At 39.2% G+C, this 16,524-nt stretch overlaps 1 long non-coding RNA gene across 1 annotated transcript in view; it reads right to left on the bottom strand.

Moving 5' to 3' along the window:
- LOC148115122 (uncharacterized) overlaps nucleotides 1-537 on the bottom strand; it is a 35,202-nt gene extending 34,665 nt beyond the window's left edge. Inside the window, exon 1 of the long non-coding RNA XR_015732209.1 lies at nucleotides 410-537. This is a non-coding gene — a long non-coding RNA (uncharacterized LOC148115122). The remainder of the gene's footprint in view (nucleotides 1-409) is intronic.
- Nucleotides 538-16,524: the final 15,987 nt, after the last annotated feature.

Here is a 16,524-nt window from a genome sequence, read left to right as displayed (position 1 = left end):
GAAACTAACACAATGGGCCCCATCTAGCAACCGAAACTCACCACATGTGACCTGGGAAGCATGTGACTTGGGAAGCACATGTGACCATCAGCCAGCAAGGCTAGCTAAGACCCCCACCCACTGGGAGTCTGACAACCAATCAGGATACTGTTTCAGGGCCCCAAGAAATGCAAAGCCAGAGAGCATAAAAACCCGAGGATTTACTGTATCTGCCCTTTTTCTGTTCAGGAACTCAAGTCATGTGATCCTGTCCACCATTAAACCATCTTTCCAAGCAGTCTCCATGTTTCCAGTGTCTTTTTCCCCTCTTGGAGCAGAACCCAGAAGGATATTTCTTCCTACAGCATCTTAAAGGCATCTTGATAAAGTACAAACTTTAAAAGATAAAGTAAAGTTTCAGTCTCTTTACCTTTTCTTCCTCCTCCTCTTCTTCCTCCTAAACAGAGACTGTGTCAGCCCTTCAAAGTAGGGCTGACTTTGAATTAAAGTCATGAATACCGATATTACTTTTATTATCGAGATATAGTAACAGAATCTTGCAAGTCTCAATCTGCTTCCCCCACTTCCCTTTATCTTTGTGAGAATTACTTTGTGAGATCTTATCTAAAAAACATTTTCTCAAATTACAGTTCTGCCTCCGTGTCAAGTTTCTCATAACTGACTATTATTTTGGTAACAGCTCTTCCTCACATTCCCTCAGGACCATTCCTTCTGTTTACCACAGATTGACTGAAGAGAGATACAGAATGTATACCTAAATTTATACTAAATATTTATTATATTCAGTTGTGCTTATTGGGACAGAGAGAACTCAAATTCTAACAAAATCTGACGGGCCATAATTTGCAATTTACATTATACCTTTTCTCATGAGTTCATGAGAAACGCAGGAATCTTCTTTAATTTCCACAGCTATATTTGGAAGTAGAAATCACAGAAGTCATAGAATAATAGAGTTGGAAGGGACCCTTGGCCTCTTAGCCAACCCCCTGCTTGAGCAGGAGGAGACCCTATACCATTTCAGACAAATGGCTGTCCAATCTCTTTTTGAAAGCCTATAATGATGGAGCACCTACAATCTCTGAAGCAGGGGTGAAATCCAGCAGGTTCTGGAGAACCGGAAGCGGACGTTTTGAGCAGTTTGGGGAACCTGTAGCAGACATTTTGAGTAGTTCAGAGAACCGGCAAATACCACCTCTGGCTGGTCCCAGAGTGGGGTGGGAATGGAGATTTTGCAATATCCTTCCCCCAGTAGTGGGGAGGGAATGGGGATTTTGCAGTATCCTTCCCCTGGAGTGGGGTGGGAATGGAGATTTTGCAGTATCCTTCCCCTACCATGCCCACCAAGCCACACCCACAGAACCGGTAGTAAAATAATTTGGATTTCACCACTGCTCTGAAGGCAAGCTATTCCATTAATTGATTGCTCTCATCGTTAGGAAATTTCTCCTCAGTTCTAGCTTGCTGGACTCGGTTTAGACAGAGAATGCACAATGGGCCAAAGTCCCCCATAGATGAGGATCTGTTTTTAAAAAGTAGTTCTGAAAGACAATCTTTGCAATAGCTTTTCTCAAGCGCTTATACAAATAAATAATAATATATTATTGTTAATTATCATTAACTAAATGAAGACAATTAGAGAATATCTGTCTTGACTTTGATTGGCATTTCTGAACCTTATTTCCCTAAAGAAATGGATGCATCACATTTAATGGTATCACATGTCTTTCTCCACCTCTCTACCTTTACCCAGTTACTTGATTTTGCAATAGGCTGAAAATTCTTTGGCCCTGTTTTAATTAGCAGTTGGCAGCTTCCCTGGTGCCATCGACTTCATTAGCTCTGAATAGGCAGTAAACTGTCAGACAGCTCTTGGTGTTTTTCCTTTTGCTACAGCTCACCCCAGTTCATTCACAGAAACTCTGAATCAGGAAATACGGTAGTTCTTTGGCATTCCTGTGCTTTTTTCCCCCTTCCCTTTTGGCTGCTTCTGCTGCTCATACCTTGCTGAAGTAGAAATTAAGGCTTTAAGACTTCAGCAATAGGGGATTACACTTATGCTTTTAAGCGCAATTTGGGGACTTCTGCTGAACCAATAGTTTTGCCCTTGCATCCACATTCGAAAAATTCACACTGAGGAATATTCATGTTGTAGTTTTTCTTTTTAAAGGACTTGTGGATAAAATCCATGAGAATTGGAAAATATTTTAGATTCCCTGACTGCATGTCTCTCTCTAGGCCTCTAAATCCCCACTTTTTACATAGAACAACCTTTGGTATTAAAACTAACAAAACTGGAATATTAAACTACTTAGCTGAGGAGAGATCAAACACTGAATTGAAAATCAGTGCAAAGGACTCAAGGAGCACACTGCATTGATAAAGCATGCTGAGATACATACTTTAAAATGAGTGGGATCAGGGTGAAAGCGGTCACAATTTGTCTAAGGAGCGAATTGTAAGCCCTATTTAAAAAAAATGAAGCGGGTAAGGAATAAAGCAGTGGTGAAATCCTGCTGGTTCTATCCAGCTTGCGTGAACCGGTAGCGCCGGTGGCGTGTGGTTTGGTGAACCGGTAGTGGCAGCAGCGCATGGCTCTGCCCACCTGCCCAGATGTTGTTACTTTCTGGTTTTAACCAGGAAGTAACCCATCTCTGACCCTCTGTGCATGCACAGAAGGCTTTGCGCATGTGCAGAGAGTCAAAAATCGGACATGGTGCTCACACTTCCAAACCGGTAGAGAAGGTAAGTAGATTTCACCCTTGGAATAAAGGGTCCTTGGTGCTCTCTGGACTTGGTTGTTTTGCTTGCAAGAAAGCAAGTTCGGAGAACACCAAGGACCCCTCATTTCAACCTTGAGCTACAAATATGTTCCTTTATTGGCAGGTAGAGCTGGCAGAACAGCTCTATCATGACTGAGCAGGTATCTTCAAACCTCAAGACCATGATGAGAATGGCTAGACATCTATTGACTTACAACGTCAGGAGGAAAAGGCTTAGTATTAAGTGTCAGAGGGCACCATAGGGTTTGACTGCTATGAACTATAGTAGTCAGATCTTCTGAGAGTCTATGGCTTTATTCTTGACTGCAGTAAAACAGCTAACATAGCCATGTGCTTGCGATGTTCTGCTGTATACAGCAGGTCCTTGACTTACGACCACAATTGAGCATCAAAATTTCTGTTGCTAAGTGAGACATTTGTTGTGACTTACGACCACAACTGAGCATCAAAATTTCTGTTGCTAAGTGAGACATTTTGCCCCATTTTACATCCTTTCTTGCCACAGTTGTTAAGTGAATCACTGCAGTTGTCAAGTTAGTGACATGGTTGTTAAGTGAATCTGGCTTCCCCGTTGATTTTGCTCATCAGAAAGTTACAAAAGGTAGTCACATGACCCAGGAGGGACACTTCAATCATCATAAATATGAGTTATTTGCCAAGCATCTGAATTTGGGTCGTGTGACCGTGAGGATGCTACAATGGTTGTAAGTGTAAAAAATGCTCGTAAGTCACTTTTTCAGTTCCATTGTAAGTTCAAATGGTCACTAAACAAACCGTTGTAAGTCGAGGACTAGCTGTACACAGTCATGTACATGGGGTTAAATGCATGGAGGCTTGAGATTTTATGACCTGCCCGATATGGAGCCTAATAGCCTACTTTGATTCTACTCTAAAAATGCATTCATTTTTTCATTTTTTTCCTTTCTGCGTCTCGAATATCATTCCAATTTCTTATGCATATCTGTCCCCATAGGAAGGATACCTCCCTCCCCCCCCCCCCCGACACTGCATTTTTGTCTTATCCACCTGCTAAAACAGACCTCATTAGGACTGGTTTCAAGTTTGGTCGTGATAGTTTATCTTGTTTATGTCTCAAGTTCGTCTGAAACTGTTCTGACCTAGCCTTTCTTAGAAAGTATACAGCACAAACTTAGTCCCGACAAACCTCTTTAATTCAAACGGCTGTGAATTATTATCATTCCCAATCTGAAAGACTTCTCAAACAGGAGAGTGTTTACAAACACTCACCTTATTTCCTTTGAAATGCTGCCAGAGAACTAATTGCCAAATGAAGGGCATGGCCAAACTTAGCACAGAGTCAAACAGAGCCTTTCCAGAGTTTTTACTGACCAGATGAACTAATTGCTTCCTGCAAAAGCTCACATCCCATTCACCTCTCTTTTATGTCTTATGGGAGGGGCCAATCATCTCCAAGCCTTACTCCCACGTCGACCCCGGGAACAGGCTCATGCTGTTCTTCTGCCTCACTGATGTCAGACTCTGGAGACTCCAGAGGCAGCAAGGAACTTTTAAAGTTCCTTTAGCTGGATGTTTTAGGCAGAAAGAGGTTTATCTTATGGGATCATAACATGGACAGTTTCCTTTAGTCTTGGAAATAATTATAACAAAAAGCTTTTATGTCCCTGTTACCATATCATAGTTTGGGAAGAAAGAGTAGAAAATGGCATAAATTCAGTAATAATGATATATACAACTAGAGGATCTGTTTGCACACTAAAGGTTTATGGCCTTATATAGCCATTAATGTAGGATATAAAACTGTATTCAATAGTGACATACTGACACAACAATGCAAGGATGCAACTTAATAGAATTGAAGTCTGCAACTTAATAGAATTGAAGTCTGCAACTTAATAGAATTGAAGTCTGCAACTTAATAGAATTTCCTGGCTTCTGTTGTGGCCCACCAGCGGCCAGCAGAGCTGGCAGCAGAGTCGGACAATGAGGAGGTTGGGAAGGAACGTGGGCCAGTGCTGGAGTCTGGGGAAGGCTCGGATGAGGTCTCTGAGTTGGAGGCAGAGAGAGGGCCAAGGTCATCTGGGTAGTTCCTTAGGGTTGCCAGGTCTGCTTCCAAAAAATAGCGGACAAGCGGGGGGGGGGTGTTAAGTAGTAAAATTTTTTTAAAAAAATTTACAATTAAATTATATATTTTCTTACAAACATTTTAACACGTATTAAAATAATCACTTCAAAACTTTACTTAAAATTCAAAACATCAAATATATTATAATAATATGTAAAATATTAAATTACATTTTACTTTGCTGTCGTGTGTATTTTTTATTTGACTGCGCAGCTTTGATCAATTTTTTGTGTTTAAGGAATAATTCTTTAATTTCAGTACAACATTGAGAAATATTAAAAAATATACAAAGTTCACTTCAAACTGATGGTACAAGCAGTCGGTTACGTTCGTCAGTCCACAAATTTCCCATGACGCTGAAAATTCATTCAACGTTTGCATTTGATACCGGAATTGATGCACAGTACTGGAACAGTTTCAGTAAACTCGGAGCTGGCTCTTTCTTGAAAAAGTACGTCCGCTTATCAAGGGATGAATCGCCCTGCAGATGAACATAAACTTCTTCTAAGGCAGAAATTTCATCGAAGAGAGTGTTGGGTGGAAGTTCTTCTCGCCATGGTGATAATAACCAGATGTTCGTCATTTCTTCTAAAGTTGGAGGATTATTGCCATCAATTAGATTGAAACAACTTAGCGTCTCATATACTGAATCGGTGAAATTATACCACTTTTCTAGGTACGCAATGGCTCTTTGATACACGTTGATGGCTTCTTTCTTGAACTTTTGCATGGCATTCTCAGGCAAATGTTTTTTACATAAGGCAAATAAAACTTTCATTCCAAAAAACTGCTCATCGTATTTTTTTTGCAAAGAATCACACAGCTTACACATGATAATGTGAAGATCACATGCAAGAATTTTCTTGCTTTCCAGCTTCAGTAGGGTGTCTTGCATTATTGACATGAAGAAGTGCGTGAAATATAAATACAATTCTGAAATTGTTGGTTCATCGTCCTTTGCGAGTTCATTTTCCTGATCCGAAATAAGGTTCCAGATAATCTTATGGCACTCATCAGATCCAAGAGAAATAAAATACGATTTTAGAGGTATCCAGTTTAAAAGAAGTCTTTTGACCGCTTTAAACAAACTTAACCAATGTGTTGGAACATGGCGCAAAACTTCATGGAATTCTGACTCGCAAAACTCAAAAAATGATTTCAACTCTTCTCGTTTCTTCGCAGAATTCGAAAATTTGGCAAAAACCTTCATTTTTGATATCAAAAGATAACTGCTTTAATGCATTTTTTGTGCTGTTGTGTAAAATGTGATTATTGCAATGAGCATTCGATCTTTGTCTCATTCTAACTTATGAAAAAAAAGACAAAACGCAATTCTCCTATCCTTATTCTCTTAGACTGTACAGCTTTAGATTACGTACCATTTCATCATAAAGCTTTTGAATAAAAAAAAGTCCACTATTTTGTGAAAAAAAAAATAGTGAACATAATGTGAAAAAAGTGGACTGTCCGCTCAAATAGTGGACACCTGGCAACCCTATCCATAAACCCCATCAGAGTTGAGACTGCTATAGAACACAGTATAGTATCACTGGCTAATGTTCAAACTGGATGATAACTTTTGCTAAGTCATTCAGTACAAATCAGTAATCTTTTAGATATTATAATGCTATCCATCTCTCCTTAATACCTGGGAAGTTATGAAAAGGATGTTGAATGGTTCAAGAATGAAAAGGATGTTGAATGGTTCAAGAATGTATCCAATTTAAATTTATCTTAAGTATGATTAATTTGTTTTTAAGTTTAGGAATATATACTTTTCTGTAATTGGCCAATCATCTGTGAGTCCCTTCTTCTTTCTTCCTTTGTGGTATTCAAATTGGATTAGGTGCTATTTTTTTAGAATGAAATGAGAATGAATGTATGTTAAAAATACAGTTGGTTTAGCAACTGCTACTGAAGCAGAATTTTTAGAGTGAAAGAATATTTTGTTCTAGCAGGTTGTAACCCACAATAAGAGTCCTGGGGAGTACTAAAGATACAAAGATTGTATAACATAAAACAGATGTTTGGAAAGATGACTATGAGGTGGTCATGGCTCACTGACAGAACATCTGCTCTTCATGTGGAAGGGTAATCAATTTCTTTTTCAAGTTCTGTTCAGTCCTTTTTAGGAAGAGTCAATAATACCAGGTTAGATAGATAAATGGATTGACTTATTATTTGGCAGCATCCTGTAATCTTGGGTGGTGTAAAATTTTATTTTGGGGTAAGCTGAATAATTCTATTGTGTAAGCATGGGCAACCCCTGATGGTACAGAAAAATATAGAAATAGACAAATAATTCTGCAACTGAAAAACAGTATTTTTGGCTTTTGGATTAATGAGAAGAACAGATGGAACTCTTGATGGAGGAGTCATACAAGAGATTAAATCAACTGTTTGGCATTCTAAATTTGTGATCTTGATTGTACTGTCAACAGATATTTAACGAACCTATGAAACTGAAGCCAGAAGCACAGACTATTGCCCATATTATATTCTATACAAAGAAGAATAATTTGTTTCTGCTTGCCCAAAAATTGTAAAACTAAACAGGCCATTTAGTTTGTGTCTAAACGAAATGTACAGAATAGCCTTTAGACCTTGGTTTTGCTCAGAGGATGAATGATGCCTTTTCCCACATTGTGAACAGTGACTTCCTTCTAATATTGATTCTACTGAGAAAGAAGGTCATGTTAGATAGGAGGCAAATTAAAACCTTCCCTGCTTCCATGCTGTAAAAGTCTCAGCATGAGTCCAGGAACTCCTATTGCTGTCTTGATGTGACCAGTCATTAACCAATATAGTATGTGGCACCAGGTTGCTGTTTTAAAGGGTACAGTCAGTGTGTTTAGTAAGACAGAAAGTGAAAAGGCTTAACTAGGAAACTCACTCTTCAGGGTGGTGTAGGAAGGAGGAAAGGAAGAGAGCAAGTTATTGATCAAGAAGAGGCCTGAGAAATGAAAGTATGATGAAGGGAAAGCTTCAGGGAAATTCAACTGCTCTGTTAAAGTGAACTTGTGAAACATTAAATAGGCCCCTTTGAGGTGCTGAGAAAAGAGGAAGTGAGAAAGAGGGCTTGAAACAGCAGGCAAGATGATACCTGCAATATGTTCAGGTACAGGCCTCAAGAAATGCTTCTTAGCCCCTGTTTCAGTTTCCCATCTGGCGCCAAAGTGCTAAAAAGCTCAACACAAGAGGGAGGTGTGAAACACACACACACACGCGCATGCGCACACACACTGCAAATATTATTTCTAATTCATAACTCTGAAGTGTTGGAAACAATCTAAGCAGAGCGGGAGATCAATTAATCCTCACCGAATTGATTTGAAATTGATGGACACCATCCCCTAAACTACTCAATAAACAAAGAAACAAACAAAAGAGTGGGTCACACTGACATGATTCAGGGTTATCTTCACCTAGTTGGCTGCAAAGCAGAGAAAACACCTTAGCAAAAACAAACACACCATAATGGCCAAAGATTGCAACAGCAGGTCCTGGAAAGCAGCAGCCTTTTTCTAAAGCTGGGCAGAAGCCTTTTTGCTATTAATACCCTCCAAATCTGTGGGCTCTTGCAACAATGGCACGCCGGCTAAGGAATTCTGAGGATTGCTGCATACCTATTTTGGGAGTACCTAGATTAGGCATACAATATTAACATGGTTTCCGAGATTTAGTTTTTGGCTGTAGCTTGTCTAAAACAAGAAACAAGCAGCGGCCCCCAACCTTTTGGGCACCAAGGACCAGTTTCGTGGAGAGAGGTTTTTCTGTGGACTGGAGGGAGCGTCATTTCGTGTGCTGCCTGAATACCATGGATGGGACTTCGCTTGTTTACGCGGCCTGGTTTCTGGCATGCCGCAGACCAGGGGTTGGGGACCCCTGATCTACAGCATATATTTGACATTTTTGACATCCTGTTGCAGGATACAATCTGGGAAGGCAAATAGATACATTAAACTGTTTAATGTTGAACAGGGCTTTAGGCCACTTATATTCAGGTACTAGTTTCTGTGGCAATTTTATTTTGTCACATGAATGGCCTCATAGATGCTTCTGGGGCTAAGAAGGATGAAGAAGATGTCTCATGGAAAGACCAGCTGGCTGGCTGGAGGATACATTTCCACCAAGGCCCTGCCTCTCTTCCTATTATTATCTTGCTCCGTTTACTTTCTCAGTGAGATGGCTGAATGAAGGAAGTGGCAAAGGAGACCTGGGAGAAGAAGCTGTCATACCTTGACTGCAGGGAGGACATTCAGCCTGGTAACACAAAGTATGGATTGGATGGATGAGGTTCTAATCATTCAGAAATTGTCTTCTTCATAATTCCAGAGGAAATACCCACAAAAATAGTTATGGAGTCTGCAGCACCAGCTAAACCAGCAGTAAAGACCAATATCCTGATGGGAACATAGAAGTACAGTGCCAATTCTGGAATCTGTGCTCTGTGTATATGTGTGTGTGTGTCTGTGTGTGTTACATCAATAAAAGATAAACATGAAATAAATAAGCAAAAAAGGAATTTAAAAAAGAGAAAGAAAAGAAAAAATGCAGAGAGGAAAAAAGCTGAAAGTAAGCGATATTTTCAATCAACAAGCTCAGTGTCTTAGCGGTTCAAATTCCTAGTGCCGCGTAACGGGATGGGCTCCCATTACTTGTCCCAGCTTCTCCCAACCTAGCAGTTTGAAAGCATATAAAAAATGCGAGTAGAAAAATAGGGACTACCTTTGTTAGGAAGGTAACAGCGTTGCGTGCGCCTTTGGCATTTAGTTATGCCAGCCAAGTGACCACGGAGACATCTTTGGACAGCACTGTCTCTTTGGCTTTGAAACAGAGATAAGCACTGCCCCCTAGAGTCGGGAATGACTAGCACATATGTGCGAGGGGAACCTTTACCTTTACTTTTAAGCGATATTTAAAGAAACCACTTCTGATTTTCTTTACAGCTGCTACAAATAAACTAATTGTCTCTCCTCCCACTCCCCTTTTAGGATTATATTACACAATTCCTTTTTTTTTTTTTGTATTCAACCCTTTTTAATCAGCAAATTCAAAAACCAACAACTCATTTTAAAAAAAATTCAACAAAAAGTCTGTAAAGGGTTAGTCTTTAATAAAAGTACTTATTGTTTTATCTCTGCCCAAATCGGTCCATTTTGCCATTTCTGCATATTCCATCATTTTTACCTTTACCATTGTGGGTGTTTCAGTATTTTTTCCATTTTTGTGCTTATAATACACTCATTCCAGTTACTGTGTACAATGCCAATCCTAGTCTTTTCTAATTGGCTATCCATAAGTCCCAATAAGAAAAGTTCTGGTTTCATCAAAATATTTATCTTTAAAATTCTTTTTATCACCTGAGGCTTTGCATAACTAACAATATATTTCCAAGCTATTAAACCATTGTTCATTAAATATATCAAAGTGGTGTACAGTACAATTGTGATAAAAACAGTAAAATGGTGAAACCCACAATTAAAAATCTTTTTTGTGTCTTCTAGTCCAGGGGTCTCCAACCTTGGCAACCTTAAGCCTGGTGGACTTCAACTCCCAGAATTCCCCAGCCAAAGCTAGCTGGAGAATTCTGGGAGTTGAAGTCCGGCAAGCTTAAAGTTGCCAAGGTTGGAGACCCCTGTTCTAGTCAGTGTTGATTCCTGATGTCTACCTGGACTAATCCCTGCAATTTACTTGGCAACTTTGTGTGTGTGTGTGTGTGTGTGTGTGTGTGTGTGTGTGTGTGTGTGTAACTGTTTCATCTTTGTCTTCTTCCTTGGGCTGAGAGAGAAAGATTAGAGCAAGGTCACCCAGCTGGCCTAGGGCCCAAGGCGGGACTAGAACTCTCATTCTCCAGGTTTCCAGCCTGATAACTTAACCACTATGCTAAAATGGCTCTCCAAAAATTGTAATATATATATATAATAAAATGGTAAAAGCAATAAGATCCACCATTTCAATAATATAGGTAATCCCCGATTTACAATGATTCATTTTGTGACCATGCAAAGTTACAATGGCACTGAAAAAAAGTGACTTATGATTGTTTTTCATGCTTTTGAGCATTGCAGCATCTCCATGGTCAGGTGATCAAAATTCAGATGCTTGGCAACTGACTCATGACAGTTGCAGTGTCCCAGGATCATGTGATCACTTTTTGTGCCCTTTTGACAAGCAAAATCAATGGGGAAGCCAGATTCACTTAACAACCTTGTTACTAACTTAACAACTACAGTGGTTCACTTAACAAATGTGGCAAGAAAGATAATAAAACAGGGCAAAATTCAATTAACAACTGGCTTGCTTAGCGACAGAAATTTGGGCTCAATTGTGGACATAAGTCAAGGACCACTGTACATGAAGAATATTTAGGGCAGCTGATAAAGTGAGGGTAAGGCTGTTTTAAGCACTCCCTTGGAAGCTTATTCTACAAAATGGGTGTCAATGGAGAGAATATCTGTTTTCTCCTCATCACAGCTGAGTAAATCTCAGCCAGATTTGATATATTCAGCAGGACTTTCCTCTTGAAAGTAAATATAAGATAGAAGGAAGTGTGTAAAAGGATCTGGTTCCTTAAAGTATCTGATCTTAAACTGCTTGGGACCTTGTATACTATCTGCTGAAAATTTTGTAGTTTTAGTAATCAGGGTGAAAAGGCCTTGTTCTTTTGAAAATTACCACCATTCCAGGTAATAATATCCCTTAGTTATATCTCTGAAACCTGATTACCTCATATATGAAATATGGAATTTTCAAAATTCTACTGAAGATGCCGGACTAAAAGAGATCAGAACGGAGTGATCTGATCCGAATGTCCTAAAAATCTGTGGGTTAATGGCATTGTTCAATCAGAACTTTCCACCACAGGGAAATCTACAAAGCTGGCTGAGTAGCGAGGTTGGTCAGATAATTATGCTTCTAGGATAATTTTAAGGTGATTGGCAGCCATAGTTCCTTTCCTGCCATTTCAACAGATTGCAAAGAGGAAGACTCCAGCGGATGCTGAAAACCTTTGGGGAAGAATTTGAAATTGACAACTGGACTTGCTTTGTAGTGGTTCAATTCTGGATCAGCATTTTGCATCATGGAAAATGAAAGCCATCTTTAAATTTTCTCACGCACTTTTAGGCCTGCACTATAAGCAATGCTATTCACATCATCTAATTCACAAGCACTATGGCATTACAAAGCTCTAGTAAATTAGGCACTGGAACCTACTATTCCAGTTATGATTTATGAGTGGCTGAATGAAGCTTGTTATTTTAGTAGGCAGGTACTTAATAGAAAACAGGATATGACTTAATCCCTTTGTAACGTATTGTTGTTGTTCTCTTATTTTTTTCCTCTCTTTCTCTGACATTTTTGCTGGTGATATTTGTTTGTATCTTGAATTATATGTTTACTGGGAATGAAAAGGAGATAGATGAAGTGAATGCAGTAGTTTATATTGATAAACACAGAAATGGATTGGAAAGGTCAAAATGACACATGACATGACAGAGCACACCAGAGGCCATAAACAGGTGTGGGGAGTGATTTTCATCAAGATTGTTGAACATTGGGAGGGAAGCGTTGAGCCTTCGTAGCCTTGATTTGCTGAAAAATTATTTCCTCTATACATCTATTATTTTTTAAAAAGTACTTGTTAGCAGAGGAAACCTTTTCTCTTAGTCAACCATGACTATGTGTATTCAATGTCAGACCAGCTAGCACTTAAACCTCTAATAGAAATGATCCTTGGCTCCATTTATTGAGAAAGGTATAATTTTATTAGAAGTCAAGTGTATTGCAGTAATGCATAGCCAGAACTGAGAATCATGTGCCAAAATCCCTAAATTCCATTTTTCCCTTCCTTAACTGCCTCCTATCACTGACTCCCCCATGACCAATCATGCTCAGGCAAGATGTTTCCAGAATGGTTACTTCAAGCATAGGTTGATATGCAGCTGTGTTCTTCTCCCAGCCGGGTGATCTTGAAGCAGCGTCTCAGGGAGATACAGCAGTTTCACTTTCCTCAAGCATCCCCTTCCTATCCACCCTCCCCAGAGTTCATGGCAGACTGTCACCATTTAGTAATGAAGCACAAGCAAGCATTAAGGTGGGAGCTGGCATTGGATTTTATTGGAGTGCAGCAGGTAAGGGAGATTTAGTACGTTATCTCCCAATATGGTACTGTCCCAATAGCAACACTAAATACCCAGAGTTTGCTGCTTCAAAATGAAGAAATTACATTAGCCATAAGGAAATACTTGCATTGGGTTACAGAAAAGAAGTTTCCAGCCGTGACCTTATTTATTTATTAAATTTATATATTTTTATATAAGTTAGGTTGAATATAGGCACTGAATTAAAACTCAGTCTTTTTGAGCTGTTAATATTCCCTCCTGATTGACTCTGAGGTTAAGAGTACAGTCAGATGTTAGTCTCATGATACTGATATAATTCTAGTTACATCATATGTGACATCATAAAACTCCCCAGTGGCACCTGACACTTTGTTATATCAGTGCTGACTATATAGGAGAACAAATTATATTCCTCCTCAGTTCGTTATGTTCAAAATTTTGTATTATAACTTGAACATGTAATTCAATTAGTGGCTGTTATGTAATCATATAGACTTTGGTGTTTGACTCGGGCAGCAGTGCAAATATTTAGTTTGAAAAGATACAGAGATATAATTGCTTATTTGAGAAGATTTTGTGAGCATATTTCTTCATGTTAATCAGGTGTGTGACCATGTGTATTTGTATTTTTCTTGTGCTAATCACATGAGAAAGGCAAATAGATTTTGGATCACCTGCTGGTACATTGAGGAATATTTGTTTACCTAGGAATGCTCTGATAAAAATTCTCTGAAAAGGAAGATTTCTGCAATGTAAACCTGGCAAGGGATGAAATGTGGTATATTTTCAGCACAAAGATGCATTGATTGGATCTAAAGAAAGGCTCAGAAGTATTCCTTTGTTTGCCTTGCCACCTTCTTTGCTAGTGGTTTAGACCATGAAAAGCCACATGCAATAATGCCTTCCTCGGCTTCATCTGTCTGATGCTTATTATCTCTGAGGTTTATTATTCCTCTGTCATTGTTCTAATTAAATCTGTGGTAGATTGAGAAAGAATTAATTAACACAGTAAGAGATTTCCTCTGGGAAACTATCAAAGTTTAATGAGTTCTTCTCCAAGAACTCATTTGAACCCCAGGTGATCATGCAAGTAGGAGGAACTGTGCTTATCACTGATCTTCTCTATTTGGGACAAAAGTCAAGGCAGCTATACCTGTATGTAATTTTTCAGTAATAAATTCCTTTGGCAGTTCAAGGGGACCTAGCACTATGAGTTCTCCTTTTTGAGTAGAGTTCACTATTTGGAAGGGGCAGTGGAAGGATGCCCTCTGTTACAAGATGTGAATCATCTGAAGAGCAGTCATAATTAATTCCCATTTGATAAATTGCTCACCATCTGGACATGGGCATGAGCAAATGCATAAGTTCACAGTGTCAATTTTTTCTTCTGTGTTGAGATATATTGTATACGTTATTGATCTTGGTGGATGCTAAAAACTAAAAAAAAAACCAAAAAAACCCAACAACAACGATAAGACAGCCCAATTGTTTAGGTGTTGGGTAGGGAACCATTCAGTGGTGGGCTGCTGCCAGTTGTAACAACCGGTTCACCCAGCACTGAAAATGTGATACGCCTTCCGTGCATGTATGCTGTTTCAAAAACATGGCGATATAGGGCAGGCCCACCCATGGGTCGCAATTATTGGTTCGCCTGAACTGGTCCGGACTGGCAGCAGCCCCCCACTGGAACCATTACAAGATACCAAGGTGTTGAGGCTGGACCACATTCAGAAAAGCATTCCTAAAAAAGGCAATAGCAAGCTATTTCCATACTATTGACAAGAGAATTACATATCTAAGTAATCATTATAAGTTGAGCTTGAGGCGAGAAAGTCTTTACTGTTACTTATAATTGTTAATGTAATAATTATATCTAAATTAACAATCATATTCAAATTTTGTACAAAGCTTTCTCCTTTTATGTGTGTATTTCATTATGTGTGGGTATATGTAAATAGAAAAGATACACATACAAATAATATACATAGTGTAGCTTGTGTGAAGGGAAGGACCAGGGGAGACATGGTAGCACTGTTCCAATATTTGAGGAGCTGCCACAGAGAAGAAGGGGTCAAGCTATTTTCCAAGGCACCCGAATGCCAGACAAGGAATAATGGATGGAAACTGATCAAGGAGAGGTTCAACCTAAGAAATAAGGAGAAATTTTCTGACAGTGAGAACAATCAACCAATGGAACAGTTTGCCTTCAGAAGTTGTGGGAGCTTCATCACTGGAGGATTTCAAGAAGAGATGGACTGCCACTTGTCAGAAATGGTGTAGGCCTAAAGGAAAAGTTAGCCCCATGGGACTAGTCCAGATTGTGCTATCACTCTGGAAGGTTGATAATATGAAGCAACAACAAAGGAGAAACATAATCAAGGAGTCTTGGATAAAGGTTGGAGAAGAGTCTGAAGAGAGGCATACATATTTGTATATTTTATTGAACATGAAGAGGAAATCTGCAGAGAGATTCATGGTATTAGGAAATGCATTTCTTTATAACCTTACTAGGTAAAAAGAAATACAGGCAGTCCTCGACTTACAACCATCTATTTAACAATGTTTCAAAGTTATGACAGTACTATATATATATATTGGTTGCCTTTCCAGCTGACATCTGACAAGCAAAGTCAATGGAGGAAGCTGGATTCGCTGAATGAATGACCACCTGATTCACCTAACTGCAGTGATTCCCTTAACAACCACAGTAAAATAGGTCATAAAAGTGGGCACCCCTCATTTAAAAACCGTCTTGCTTAAGAATGGAAATTGTGGTTCCCAGTTGTGGTTGCAAGTCAAGGATGACCTGTCTATAAGCTTAGATATGGGGAATCCTTTCTCTTTTCACTTAAACACTAACGATCCAACAATAAAATGCTTTTCATGGTGTTTGTAGTATTGAAACAGGTGGAGAAATATGATAAGTCAGTCAGGCTGAATGGACCATTGCTAAGTGTGTGTTCTTTCGGTTGAGAGATCTATTCCCACAGACATAATTGATTTGTTTTAAATATAAGGCGTGATTTATGGCACACAGATCATCTCTGGAAGGAGAGCGGTTTTGCTGCTACTTGAAAGAAAAACACTGGAAATGGTTCATATTTCAAATATCACCTTTATTGCCAATAAACCTCTGGGCTCGGAGGAGCATCAGGCGAAGCGTGATCTTTCTTTAAGGCTGCTGGGAAACCGGAGTCCTTTTCTGAGACATCCGATATCCCACTTGGCCTGACATCTTTTATAATATTTTGTGACATCTTTCAAGACTTCGCCTTCATATATTCTGATGCTCTGAAGTGTAAAGCTTTTGAAGGAGATTAAACCCTTTTCTAGCAGCTGCTGTAAACTGATGTCTGGCATATGGACAATGGGTAAAGTTGCCCATTTGCAAGAGAATTGGAAATGGGATGATTCCATAGTTAGAATAAAAAGATGTTAGTCCAAATATTTTTGATTCAGGGTGCATTCCATATTTTAAATGATGCTGAGGGATTCCCCCCTCCCCCCAAAA

Source organism: Pantherophis guttatus, chromosome 2 (genome assembly GCF_059756535.1).
Source record: "Pantherophis guttatus breed Tessera chromosome 2, ASM5975653v1, whole genome shotgun sequence".
NCBI lineage: Eukaryota > Metazoa > Chordata > Lepidosauria > Squamata > Colubridae > Pantherophis > Pantherophis guttatus.
Note: the sequence above shows the minus strand (reverse complement) of the source record. Positions and strands in the feature narration are given on the sequence as shown.